The sequence below is a fragment of the Nematolebias whitei genome, chromosome 6 (genome assembly GCF_014905685.2).
Source record: "Nematolebias whitei isolate Nwh7 chromosome 6, NemWhi1, whole genome shotgun sequence".
In the NCBI taxonomy this organism is placed as follows: domain Eukaryota; kingdom Metazoa; phylum Chordata; class Actinopteri; order Cyprinodontiformes; family Rivulidae; genus Nematolebias; species Nematolebias whitei.
The window spans coordinates 31,650,825-31,653,088 of NC_056503.1; the positions used below are offsets into that span (position 1 = coordinate 31,650,825).

Sequence of the window (2,264 nt, forward strand, 5' to 3'; positions counted from 1 at the left end):
TATATATATATCTGTTATGCGTCACGGCTGATGCGTTGTGTTTGTTATGCTTCACCGCTGACAACCCGGAAATGTCGACCAGTGTTGTGCCAAAAATTGATGGGCTGCCAATGGCAGCCGCGGGAGCCTGCACGGGAGGACTTTAACAAGAATTTAACAAGATTAACATTTAAAAACAATTACTGTGATTTGTGGACTTTAGAATGCACCTGTGTCTAAGCAGCACTTATTAAATATAAGATAAATCATAATTTTTGTACATAAATAAGACGCTACGGTTATTAAGCCACGGGCAGCCACTGTTCAGAATCTGTGCCCAGTCTGCTCCGGCCGGCTGTGTGCAACTTTCTTGTAGTTCACGAATCAGCCAGCAGATGGTGTTCACACAATATAGCTCTCTTTCAACACACACTCAGACTGATTGAATTGAGTGCCATCTAGTGGCTGAAAATGGAAGTGTTCCATTTTTTTTCAATCCGAATGAATGAAAACGATCGTATCTCAGCCAATAATAGGGGTTGAACGAATATATTCCGGTAAGAAGGCGCCCGTGTGCATGGCTTGCAATCCACCTCTGGTGGATCTGGTGATGGTGTTTGGATTATTTCTGTTTTGTTCGTTTTTTTATCTGTGGCATGAATTCACTCCTCATGTATGACCGACAACAGCTTCTGGATCTTCGTTTTTCTGTCACTGATGTCACTTATTGAGACCATTATGAGCGTACCTCTGGACCCCCCCCCCGCTGGCGGACGTGCACCACCGCCAGCTGCGTATTACATGCACCACCGCCAGCTGCGTATTAAGTTTAGCTTTAGAGATTAATATGTTTATATATTTTTTTTTATAGGTTTAAAGATTAATATTTTTTGCTTTTTGTTTGTGAAACAAGGTCAGAGGAAGCTGGTTCTGGTTCGGTGGATTGGACCCTGTGTTACACCATACTCTGTGACCTGCAACAGTGCAACACCGCCCCCTACAGTCATACGGTGGTCACATAATATGACATCACTACGGATACTCAATGTTACATTTTAACCTCAATAGATGTCCTAGCAATCGATGTGTAGATTACTCGAGTACTCTGTAAATGCCCTAGCCAATAATTGATTTAAACATGGGTAAAAAATCCATAAATAAGTCGCTTCGGCCTATAAGTCGCAGGGCATGCAAATTATGCAAAAAACGCGACTTATACAGCGAAAAATACGATAATCATAGCTCATATTATGGCAGTTCCTGTTAAATGTGTTCCGTTATTCCTGAAGCGAAAAATGTTTTAGTTAAGGTTTCTGAGAGAAGTTTATTAAAAAAATAAAATAAAATCTAAGTGTGTGAGTAAATAGAAACCGTGCCACTGACTTCTTTGAACGATGCAGAGAATCAGCTCATGTTTATGACTTTGTACATCATGGGTTGTGTTATAAGTGCTTCACTGATAAAGACTATGATAGAAAGGGCCATAAATTGTGCTAAAAACACTTCATCTGTCGACTTCTACATGGCCACACCACAGTGAAAAAGTGCCAGGTGGTTTTTACCTGCTGCAGTTGAGGGCACTGCACAGCACCTGCCCAGACAAAACAGCCTTGTGTTGCTTGAAGAGTGCATCATCTGCACTGGAGAGAAGATCGTCAGGATCTTGCACAAAAGGACCAGAGCCAGGGAAGACCCGTCTCATTGCAAATACACGTCAGCTGAGTAAGAAAGCACCTAATGTGGTACGGCCATAGATTTAATGCTTTTAGAAAATGAGCTTTAAAAAACATGCACAAATGAAGCCCTGTCTAGAATAGAATAACTACAGTTAAAATATTTGTTACTCTAAACCTTCAAAATAGCAAACCTGACTTGATTTTGTGATTTTCAACTTGGATTTATTAAAACAAGACCAGCACAGAGGCCTGATTTTTGGCCTAATGCAGTTTGTTTTATTTTTTATTATTGCAATGTGTTTGCTTGTATGTAAGCCAAACAATGTTTACATTGCATTCTATCAAAACACAGATAAAACTTCAGAATTGCCCTCATTTATCCCAACTATACTGTGGTTTTAGATACTTTTATACATAAAATGAAATTACCTGAAGAGTATGTCCAAGACTGAGTGCTGATCTGTGTGTGTGGGTCCTGAAAAGTTGGAACTTTGAGGCCATTTTCTTAAAAACTGCAAAAAAGTTCCTATGTAGATACCAATTATTTATTTATTCATTTATTTATATTTAATTTATGTATATATATATATATATATATATATATATATA

The 2,264-nt window shown here is 38.8% G+C and overlaps 1 protein-coding gene across 1 annotated transcript in view; it reads left to right on the top strand.

The window, feature by feature from the left end:
* The window catches only part of qpctla (glutaminyl-peptide cyclotransferase-like a), an 11,122-nt gene that overhangs the window by 3,546 nt on the left and 5,312 nt on the right, over positions 1 to 2,264 (top strand). The window lies entirely within an intron of this gene.